The sequence below is a fragment of the Mesoplodon bidens genome, assembly GCF_964165515.1.
Source record: "Mesoplodon bidens genome assembly, chromosome: 7".
In the NCBI taxonomy this organism is placed as follows: Eukaryota; Metazoa; Chordata; class Mammalia; order Artiodactyla; family Ziphiidae; genus Mesoplodon; species Mesoplodon bidens.
Window position 1 is genome coordinate 39,256,001 of NC_138164.1, and position 11,093 is coordinate 39,267,093.

Below are 11,093 nucleotides of genomic sequence, written 5' to 3' on the forward strand. Positions count from 1 at the left end.
GAATCTTGGATCATCTTTACCATCATTATTCTGAATTCTTTTTCAGGTAGACTGCCTATTACCTCTTCATTTGTTAGGTCTGGTGGGTTTTTATCTTGTTCCTTCTCCTGCTGTGTGTTTTTCTGTCTTCTCATTTTGCTTATGTTACTGTGTTTGGGGTCTCCTTTTTGCAGGCTGCAGGTTCGTAGTTCCCGTTGTTTTTGGTGTCTGTCCCCAGTGGCTAAGGTTGGTTTAGTGGGTTGTGTAGGCTTCCTGGTGGAAGGTACTAGTGCCTGTGTTCTGGTGAATGAGGCTGGATCTTGTCTTTCTGGTGGGCAGGTCCACGTCTGGTGGTGTGTTTTGGGGTGTCTGCGGACTTTTTATGATTTTAGGCCACCTCTCTGCTAATGGGTGGCGTTGTGTTACTGTCTTGCTAGTTGTTTGGCATAGGGTGTCCAGCACTGTAGCTTGCTGGTCGTTGAGTGAAGCTGGGTGCTGGTGTTGAGATGGAGATCTCTGGAGGATTTTCGCCTTTTGATATTATGTGGAGCTGGGAGGTCTCTTGTGGACCAGTGTCCTGAAGTTGGCTCTCCCACCTCAGAGGCACAGCACTGACTCCTGGCTCCTCAATTTGGGATGATTTGTTGTCTATTCATGTATTCCACAGATGCAGGGTACATCAAGTTGATTGTGGAGCTTTAATCCGCTGCTTCTGAGGCTGCTGGGAGAGGTTTCCCTTTCTCTTCTTTGTTCTCACAGCTCCTGGGTCTCAGCTTTGGATTTGGCCCCGCCTCTGTGTGTAGGTCGCCGGAGGGCGTCTGTTCTTCGCTCAGACAGGACAGGGTTAAAGGAGCAGCCTCTTCGGGGACTCTGGCTCACTCAGGCCGGGCGGGAGGGAGGGGCACGGAGTGCGGGGCGAGCCTGCAGTGGCAGAGTTCGGCATGACGTTGCACCAGCCCGAGGTGCGCCGTGCGGTCTCCCAGGGAAGCCGCCCCTGGATCCCGGGACCCCGGCAGTGGCGGGCTGCACAGGCTCCCGGAAGGGCGGTGTGGACAGTGACCTGCGCTCGCACACAGGCTTCTTGGCGGCGGCAGCAGCAGCCCCAGCGTCCCACGCCCGTCACTGGGCTCCGCGCTTTCAGTCGTGACTCGCGCCCGTCTGTGGAGCCCCTTTAAGCAGCGCTCTTAATCCCCTCTCCTCGCGCACCAGGAAACCAAGAGGGAAGAAAAAGTCTCTTGCCTCTTCGGCAGCTCCAGAGTTTTCCCGGACTCCCTGCCGGCTAGCTGTGGCACATTAGCCCCCTTCAGGCTGAGTTCTCGCCGCCAGCCCCAGTCCTTTCCCTGCGCTCTGACCGAAGCCCGAGCCTCAGCTTCCAGCGCCGCCCGCCCTGGCGGGCGAGCAGACAAGCCTCTCGGGCGGGTGAGTGCCGCTCGGCACCGATCCTCTGTGCGGGAATCTCTCCGCTTTGCCCTACCCAGGTATGTGGGGAGTTTCTTGCCTTTTGGGAGGTCTGGGGTCTTCTGCCAGCATTCAGTAGGTGTTCTGTAGGAGTTGTTCCACGTGTAGCTGTATTTCTGGTGTATCCGTGGGGAGGAAGGTGATCTCCGCGTCTGTGTGCCATGATTTTTATTTCTCCTTCGTAGTCAGAGTCTATGAGTCCTGGCATAATAGTTAAACCCTTCATGGCGACACTATTTCTTCCCAATAATAGTCCAATCAAACCCTTGGGTAAAGGTCCATAGATGCCCATAGAGAGGGCCTGAGGACCCATTGCAGGAGTTAATACATATCGGGCGGAGGTACTGAGGTCCAGTCCTGTGCTTCCTGCTGTTGCTCTGGAGAGCGAAGATATTGTATGTTTTTGTTTTTGGTTAATGTCTGATTGATAGTTTGAGGAGGATACGCAGACGTTGCCCCTATTATTTGTTGGGGCCGGGGAAGGCCCCGGGAGGAGTTTCGCGACAGTGGTGTCCCATCCCTGTGGGCCACTGAGCGACAATCTCGTGCCCAACGTTTTCCCCTGTTGCATTTAGGGCATAAACCAGGGATTTTCGGACCATCTGGAGGTTTTTGAGTAGGGAAGGAAGGAGCAGGGTTACAATGAAAAGATCCACATTCTCCAGCAAAATGACCTGCCTTTCCGCATTGAAAACTAGTCTTTGTTCTCTTTTGATTGTTTTTAAACCCCACTTTAGTTAATGCTGCAGCCATAGCAGCACCCTGTATATAAGCAGGCCCAATGTCTGCACAAAGGCGAATATAATCCTCCAGTGTTCCCCGTTTTCTCCAAGGTCGAATCGCAGCCTGACCTGCATTATTAGCGTTTTCAAAAGCAAGTTGCTTAACTACAATTGTACCAGTGAGTCCATCCACAATGAGTCTCTCCACCGCCTGTAACAATCTATCTACAAAATCAGCATACGGTTCATCAGGTCCCTGTCTCATTTTTGAAAGATCCTCAGTTTTGTGTGCAGAAGGTAATTTCCTCCAGGCTTGTAATGCCAAATGATTTATTTGAGGATAAGCAACAAAGGTATAAGTTAGTTGATCTTGTAAAGAAATATATGGTCCTTCCCCAATCAGCATATGATAATCCACTGGAATATCATGGGTAGCATTCTTTTCTGCTTGTTCAGCAGCCCGTTCATAAAAATCAAACTTCCATATTAAATAATCTCCACCATTTAAACAAGCTCGTGCAATAGACTTCCAATCAGCGGGGGAAAGAGCTTCTCCTGCAATAGTGTCAACCATAGCAGTAGTAAAAGGAGCAGTGGGCCCATATTGAGCACAAGCAGATTTTAAATCTTTCAAAACTTTAAAAGGAAGAGCCTGATGCTCCCTAATAGCCTGTTGAGGATGATTAGGATCAGGTCTTTCTATGACAGGACAACAGAAAATAGGATCTTCTCCTCGTTTTATTGCTGCTTATACAGCACGTTGCAAGAGACTGAGCATTTTTACAGATGTAGATTTTTGAGGAAGACAGTCCTTACTAATTTGCAGCTTTTTCACTGACTTATCTGTCATAGCCATTAGAAAATCATCCTCAGGATGATTCTCTCTTTTATGTTTTTTTTTCTCTCTCTTTTATGTTTAAAAGCCTCATCGGTTAAGTCAAAATGTTCCTCTTCATCTGAAATATTTAAATTAATTAGCTCTTTCGGTTTAGGAAGTGGCGACACAGTAGCTGATAATACAGTCTTGTCTTCTGTCAGAGGCTTATGTTTTTCTGACTTTACATTCAAATCAACACTATCATGAGAAGAACCTAAACATATTTTTATCAGATTCCACAAACTAAATGTAACAACAGCAGTATGAGTAGGCCCTCGAGACTCATAATAATTCTTTAAATCTTCTCCAACTTTCTGCCAGATTTCTGTCACAGAGCCGCCATCAGGAAACCAGGGAGATACATCATGGATATGCTGCAAAAATTCAGTCAACTGTGAGGTAGAAACTTTATTACCCCGAGCTATAAGCATCGAAAGTAAAACCTGAGCAAATAATTCACGCTCCTTTGAGCCCTTTTGCCCCATCTTATTTTACTTCTGACTGTTGCCTTATGCCTCTATTAGTTTCACTTTTACTCGTGGCCACACATATTTTGCATAAGGGTTCTCTTACCTGCACTTTCTTTTCCTTTTAATTGCCTTCATGCTTCAGGTCCCTGTTCGGGCACCACTTGCCATGGACCAGCCTCAGAAAGAGGATTTCACCGCCCAGGGTCAGAAGGGACGGGGTAAGGAACTGAAGTAGCACCGACGAATGGGGTCAGAAGGAACAAGACAACTGATGGTTGCAAGGTAAGTTTTATTATGCTACAGGTGCAGATTATATAGACTAGAAAAGGGAAGGTTGCCAGACGGTGGTTTACATTATCTAATGACTGTCTCGGCTCAAGGTTAACTTCCCTGGGAGAAAACCCATAAGCCCAGAATCATCCAAAATAACCTGCATGTGCAGGGAGGAGACAGCTTTGCTTGTCTCATTTTACTTTCTTTCTGATTTCTGGGCCCTGGTGATTTATCTCCCATGGAATGGAACAAGGAGGGGAACAAGTAGGGACAGTCCCTTCGAGCAGCAGCGGCATGCCTGGCATGTCCGAAGGTGCTCTCAAGGCTGACTGCTTCCCACACATATGTTGGCTTGTTTAAGCCTCAAGCCCTCGATCCTTTGTTGAAATACAATAATTTCATTCCTATGGTTTTCAATACCAAAAACTCTACCTCCAGGAGGGTTAAAGTCTAATTTGTACTCCAAACCAAGTAGCAGTGCAGTTCGCTACTACTGAGGCTGAATCCATAAAGACTTCAAGACCACGACCAGAAGACAAGTTATTATATATAATACCCTAGAAGGCCTGAAACATAATTATCATATACATAGCTGGTCCTTCAGAACTTTTTACCTATAACATGTTTTTTGATGAAAGTTATTTAATGTACTGGAGATAACTGTGAATTACTGATCAAATATTTGAATACTTATACTTACCTGGAATTTCATTTCTGCTGAAAGAAAAAGGAAGAACAGGACTCACCTAAAAAAAAACAAACTTTAGAAATGAAAGTAAACATCTTATCACACACTATCACTTTTGGAAGCAGCATAGAGGGGCAGTCAACAGTAAAACACTGGTGAAATAGGACAAAACTCTAGGCCAAAAATCCATTATTATTATCATCAGTGACAGTACCACAACTTTGCCCTTCATAATTAATAAGCACTCCTAAGAGTCTTCATTTGGCACCAGATGATGTGTTTAAGAGAAACACTCTGGGAGGTTTTGAATCAGACTTGGTTTTTTGTTAGCCAAGTTACAGGAGAATTTTTAAAGTGGGGGGAAGGGAAGAAGGAAACGGACCAGAAAAAGGATTGAAGCCATCATCTACAAACCAACAAAGCACTGAGAGTTCCAAATGTTATGTCAGACACTAAAATGACTGATACAGGCTCAAATGGTTTATAAAACCTATAAAAAGACTACACCAGCAAAGTCCCCATTTATCTGTAGAGTTCAGAAACTAAAACAAGGAATATTTCAGCTTAACACCTTATCTCAAGAGAATCATATACACTTCACATGAATAAAAATACCTGAAACCAAACATTTTTAAAAGCTCCAATACCCAAAATAGAAAGAAAAAAATTAATTCAGAAGACTCAATCCATCCATGATAATCACAAAATGGCTGGGCAATCTCTATCTCCCTTCCACACTAACCATCCATCCCCTGGAAGACCAAGGGAGATCAGACCTTCCAGACTTACCTTCCAGACCTTCCAGACACCTGGCTGTGGCAAAATTCGATGGAATCTCCTTGTGGAACAGCAGTTTCCCATCTCTTGTGTCTCTCCCTGTCATGATCATGCAGGAAGCAAGTCTGGCTGTGCTATTTCTTATCATTGTGTGTCACCCATCTGCAACATGATATTGAAAAAGTAGTTCCCCTTCCCCCAGAAGGTTGAGGCTCAGCTACAGGGGTAATTCTCCTGGGCACACAGTCATTATTTAGGCCGACTCAGTGACTTCAACAGGCTTAATCATGTCATCAGGTTTGTTGCCAGCTGCATAATGCTCCCACATCTGTAGATAGAGCCGCTCTAGTTCCATCGTGTATTGTCTGGTGTTGAACAGAGGGCTAGATGTTCTCTGCTTCCAGACTTTGCCACGAATTTTCTTCAGGTATTCTACATCAGTTCCCAGTTTCACAGCTATCTCTTCATATTCTTGTCTATTTTTAGCAATCAGCTCAAGACAGCCTAAACAAGTGAGCTGGGAAGCTGCAACTCGGGAAGCAAGAGTCTCTCCTGGCAGAGTCACCATGGGGGTCCCTGCCCAAAGGACGTCCATCCCTGTGGTGTGTCCATTACAGAGTGGAGTGTCCAAGCAGACATCAGCCAGCTGGCCTCTCCGAACATGTTCCTCTTTAGGAGCAACAGGGGAAAAAATGATACGGTTCGGGGGAAGGCCCATATTTTGTGCGTACTGTTGAATATTAGCTTCTCCTGCTGCTGGAAAACGCAACAGCCACAGTACACTATTGGGAACACGCTTCAGAATATTTGCCCACATCTGCAAAGTAGATGGGTCAAGTTTGTATAACTGATTAAAGTTACAGTACACAATGGCATCTTCCGGTAACCCGTACTGAGAACGTGTGGTTACAATAATGGTACGGGGAACCTCCTCTCCAGTGGCAGCCTTATTGTTGATCAGGGTAGTTGCCAGTCCATTGCTAATACTGAATCCATTAATTGTAATCTGAATTTGTCCTCTGTTAATCATTTCAATAACTGCTTCTGCAACAGTATTCATAGGAATGACAGGCATATTAAGAGTTGTATTACTGCTGTCTGCGTTGTCTTCTCCATCAGGACATTTCATCTTGACTATTTGCACATCTGATAGACTATCAAGAAATGCTTGGAGGTCGATGCCATTCAGCACAATCCGATTGTCATAAATGTGCCCATTGGACTTAAAATCGATGACGGCTTTTTTCTTCAGGTGAGGAAACATATTAGCATGATCACCAATAAAGAAAGTATGGGGCATATAAGCCAGTTTCTCAGAATACTGCTCAGCAACTTCAGCAGGTGAAGTTTCCTGATCAGTGATGATATAATCCATGAAAAGCGCGCCACTAGTCCCAGGGTACCCCAGCCACATTGCCTGAATAGGAGCTGGCCTGAGAGCAAAGAGTTCATTTCAAGCACCCCTGGTATAACCATTCAGATTTACGAGGATGTGTATACCATCTTGATGGATGCGATCAGCTGCTTTCCCATTGCATGGAATCTGAGAAAGATCAATGAAATGATTGGCTTCTGCCATCACCTTCGCTCGGAAGTTTGTGCCATCATGTGGGCTCAGGCCATAACAGAATATCTCAAATTTATCAGGATTGTGCATGCCTGGAATAGACTGCATAAGATGAGAAGTAGGATGATTCCCAAAGTCAGAACTCACGTATCCTACACGCAGTCGACCATCACTGAGCTTCAGGTCTTTTGGATGTTCATACGGTGGTTTATGAAGGACACTTATATTAGCCAAGCAGAGGTTCCCATGCCTCTCAGCAATAGCCTTCCTGAAGCCATGAGAAAGAGGATAGAGCATACTATGATGAGGCTGCACAGAAGGCAACCTATTCCTCTCCAACTGGTCAGCCACAATGCTGACCAACTTCTTCATTCGCTCATCATAGTCTGTCCAATCACAGACAACCTGCAGGCAATGAGCCAAATTACAATAAGCGTCAGGAAAGTCAGGTTGAAGCTTCAGAACAGTGCGATAAGAAGCAATTGCTTCTGGAATATTCCCTGAATCGTGGTGAATGGAAGCCAGATTGCTGTGGGCATCCGCAAATGCAGGGCTGATCTGAACGGCACGAGTATAACACTGCAAGGCTCCCTGAACATCCTGCATCTCCCGTAGGGTGTTTCCCATATTGCAGTAGGCATCAGCAAAGGTAGGACTGATTCGAATAGCCTCCTTATAATGCATCAGAGCTTCGTGCACTTTTCCCTGCTGCTTCAATACACTTGCTAAATTTGAATGGGCATCAGCAAAGTCTGGGCAGAGCTCTAATGCTTTACGATACAAGCGAACTGCCTCTTCACTGTTTCCCTGTTCTCCTTTGATATTGGCTAGGTTATTCAGAGAGTCTGCATGGGTGGGACACAGCCGGAGAGCTGTATGATAACAATCTTCTGCTTCAGCAACACTGCCCTTCTCTTTGAGAGCGTTTCCTAGGTTGCAGTAAGCATCAGGGAAATGTGGTTGCAATTCAATAGCTCGCCTGTAGGTGTCTATTGCCAGATCCATCAGGCCTTGCTCATAGTATACACAAGCCAGGTTGCCATGTACCACTGCATGATTTGGACTCAAGCTTAGGGCACAAAGGTAAGCTGCCACAGCTCTGTCAAAAATCCGTGCCTCATTGAAGACATTTCCTAAATTGATATAAGCATCCAGAAAATTGGGGTCAAGGGTGACAGCCTTTTCAAAGTGATGAATTGCAAGCCAAATCTCCCCTTGTGCATTGAAAACACAGCCAAGATTACTCCAAGCTACTGCAAAGTTCGGTTGCGTCTCAATTGCTTTCAAATAACATGCCTTGGCTTCTTCTAAGCCACCCAGGGCTTTGAGCAGGTTCCCCAGGTCACTGCGAACACAGTACAAATAAGGATTGTACTGAAGAGCAGAGACGTAAGCTTGTACTGCCCCTTCCATGTCGCCTGCTGCTACCAATGCGGCTGCCAGGTTAATATAACCATCGATGAAATCTGGTTTGAGACGCAATGCATGCCGGTAATGCTCAGTTGCTTCCTGCAACTGCCCTCTTTCCTTGTACACATTCCCCAAATTCGAATAGGCTTCTGCCAGAAGAGGGTTCTGTTTAATTGCCAGAGTACTAAAGTGGGCAGATCTGTCCAGCCTTCGACACTGGAAGTGTATAGATGAAAGTAATAAAAGTACACCAGTATTGCCTGGCTCTTGTCTCCAGAGCTGCATGCAGTGTCTCTCAGCTGTCTCAAAATCTCCTGCCTGATATTCTCGATGTGCCAACTCAGCTAACCCTTGGAAGGAAAGCATACATTTCGTTGGTTCTGTGCTGTCGGCCACGTTGCCCACGGAAGACGCCATCTGGAGCTTCTGGAGAGAGTGAAAAAAGGGGGTAATTGAGTCCCGCTGCCGCCACTACTGGCAAGAATGTTTCTAGAGGTAGCAAACACGAGCGCAGCAGCCGTACCACTGCTCTGGCAGGCTTAAGCGGCGGCAACGGTTACAGGCACCGAACCTTAGGAACTCTGGTTGGCCATCTACCTCTCATGCTCTTGAAATCTTAATTCTTAACCCTGCCCTCTTCCACCATTTTTCTGCTAATCAGGGAATAAAAATTACCTATCCATTTGCCTTACAAGAAATCAAAAGTCAGTAGTCCAAACACTTTTTAAAATATTGTTTTCTGTCCAGTTGGAAATGAGATACATGATTGACTTTTCTTCATCATTCATATAGTCAACGTGGAAAACATTAGGGCCATGAATTTCAATACAGTAAGATGAGAAAATTTTAAATTGGCCTTCCCAAACCACTAATAAGTAACCGATGTTGTATATGATGCTAAAATCTTAGAGACTGAGTTTGATATTTTAAAAGTTCTGAAAACATTAGCTAATTTCTCCTCATCAAATTTCTCATGACTCAAACCTGAGTGTTACTTTTTAAAAGATAAATTTATTTATTTTTATTTATTTATTTTTATTTTGGCTGCATTGGGTCTTCAGTGCTGCGTGCAGGCTTTCTCTAGTTGAGGTGAGCGGGGGCTACTCTTTGTTGTGGTGCCGGGGCTTCTCATCACAGTAGCTTCTATTGTTGTTCCACAGCTCTATGGGTTCCTTTTTAGGTCCTACGAAGAACCCTAGAAATTAGTTCATGTAATTATAGGTTTTTGCAAAATTGTCAAAAGTGAGATATTTTAACTTCCATCAGGTAAGACCAGCGTCTATTTCTTTGCCAATTTTCCTTCTATCATAGTCCGCTATGTTGGATCATATTGGATTGGTCACAGGCTTTTTTGAAACCTGGCTAAGGAGATGTTTTAAGTGAGGCTATTATGTGATTTTCAGACACCACCATATGTAATTGACTATATAATATCCCATTACAGGAATAACTTCCAGTACTCTTACTGACTACTCTACTGACTTAACTAGCACAAGACACAGAAACGTAAGGACAAAAACCACCTTACAATATAGCCATGTCTTGCACTTCACAGCTCTCAAAGCATGTGCATTTGAAGAAGAAAAAAAGAACTGAAAAGTATAAAACCAGAAGTTATTCTGTGGAAAATTATTTCAATCATCAGGCATGTGAAAGATAAGTCAAAGATTCAGTTTTCTTCAATGCTTAGTCAAAACGGACATTTCCTTCTGTCAAGAATATACTCCAGGGCTTCCCTGGTGGTGCAGTGGTTGAGAGTCTGCCTGCCGATGCAGGGGACACGGGTTCGTGCCCCGGTCCGGGAAGATCCCACATGCCGTGTAGCGGCTAGGCCCGTGAGCCATGGCCACTGATCCTGCATGTCCGGAGACTGTGCCCCGCAACGGGGAGAGGCCACAACAGTGAGAGGCCAGCATACCGCAAACACAAAAAAACAAAAAAACAATAAACTCCAGGGGCTCCCCTGATGGCACAGTGGTTAGGAAGCCACCTGCCAATGCAGGGGACACGGGTTCGAGCCCTGGTCCGGGAAGATCCCACATGCCGCGGAGCAACTAAGACCGTGTGCCACAACTATGGAGCCTGTGCTCTAGAGCCCGTGAGCCACAACTACTGAGCCTGCGAGCCACAACTACTGAAGCTTGCGTGCCTAGAGCCCGTGCTCTGCAACAAGAGAAGCCACTGCAATAAGAAGCCTGCACACCGCAACAAAGAGTATCCCCCAGTCGCTGCAACTAGAGAAAGCCTGCGCACAGCAACGAAGACACAACACAGTCAAAAATAAATAAATAAATAAATAAATAAAAGAATATAGCCCATCAATAATGTGTGTAATGGAATGGTGTGAATGAGTATTTTATCAGAATTCCTGTAATGCACAATCCTATAGCAGTACTGAAATCAGTAATGCATTTATAATAGTAAATAGTTATGAGGAAGTAATCCATAGAGGTTTTCTCAAAGTTAACAATGAAAATTAATGTGACATTATCAATAATAAATTGTGACGCTGAAATAAACTTTTCTAAACTATTAATAACTAAAAGCAAACTCTAATCAACCATGTTAAAAGAAATCTATGTCTATAAACTACAAAGTTTATTTCTGAAAATTTTATTTCTAAAACACATAAACTGTCATATGAGGAGGCAGTTAAAGAATATATAGCTACAAGAGTGGGGAAAAAGTTTTATAGAGACACATCTGGCAGTAGTGAATTTTCAAATGTCATTTTTCTAGATTTTGTGACACCTATAGTATTGATATTTGAAAGCATTAAAAAAATTGTAATTTGAAGATTTGCTACTACCAGGTAGAGTAAAATATTTGGAAGCAAAACAACATTTCCACGGAGAAAAATTTTAAAAGCCAA

The 11,093-nt window shown here is 44.5% G+C and overlaps 1 pseudogene across 1 annotated transcript; it reads right to left on the minus strand.

Moving 5' to 3' along the window:
- Window positions 1-5,468: 5,468 nt before the first annotated feature.
- On the minus strand, window positions 5,469-8,754 carry LOC308620544 (UDP-N-acetylglucosamine--peptide N-acetylglucosaminyltransferase 110 kDa subunit-like; annotated as a pseudogene). The gene has a single exon. The product of its transcript is annotated as a UDP-N-acetylglucosamine--peptide N-acetylglucosaminyltransferase 110 kDa subunit-like (transcript).
- Between the last annotated feature and the right edge of the window lie 2,339 nt (window positions 8,755-11,093).